Below are 424 nucleotides of genomic sequence, written 5' to 3'. Positions count from 1 at the left end.
GACACCACTCTGGGGATATGCACAGGGGACATCCGTGGGGACACGGGAGTCCCGAAACATCCCATCGCCTGTGTGCCGGGGGTCCCCCCCACCCCCAGCTGCAGCCGCCGGGATGCCGGGGGTGCCTGGCTGTGTTTTCACCCAGGGCTGTGCCCACCTGCCCTGGCTCTTCCCCAGCTTTTGGAGATTTCCCCCATAGAAAATCCTACGGGACGCAAAATTTTCCCCCTGGGGAAGCGGGGGGTCCATCCCCCAGGGCAACGCTCGGCACCAGAGCTGCACATTCCAGGCAGGGACCGAGGGACATCGAGGGCACCTCTCCAGACCCCACCGAGGGGGCACAACCGGGGGGTGCCCATGCAGGGGGACAGCGGGGTCGCCAGCAGCCGGAGCGGCGGGGCGCTCCCCACCTGCCTGCGCCGGC

The sequence above is a fragment of the Corvus brachyrhynchos genome, unplaced genomic scaffold (genome assembly GCF_000691975.1).
Source record: "Corvus brachyrhynchos isolate BGI_N302 unplaced genomic scaffold, ASM69197v1 scaffold30, whole genome shotgun sequence".
Taxonomy (NCBI): Eukaryota; Metazoa; Chordata; class Aves; order Passeriformes; family Corvidae; genus Corvus; species Corvus brachyrhynchos.
This window is presented reverse-complemented; position numbering follows the sequence as displayed.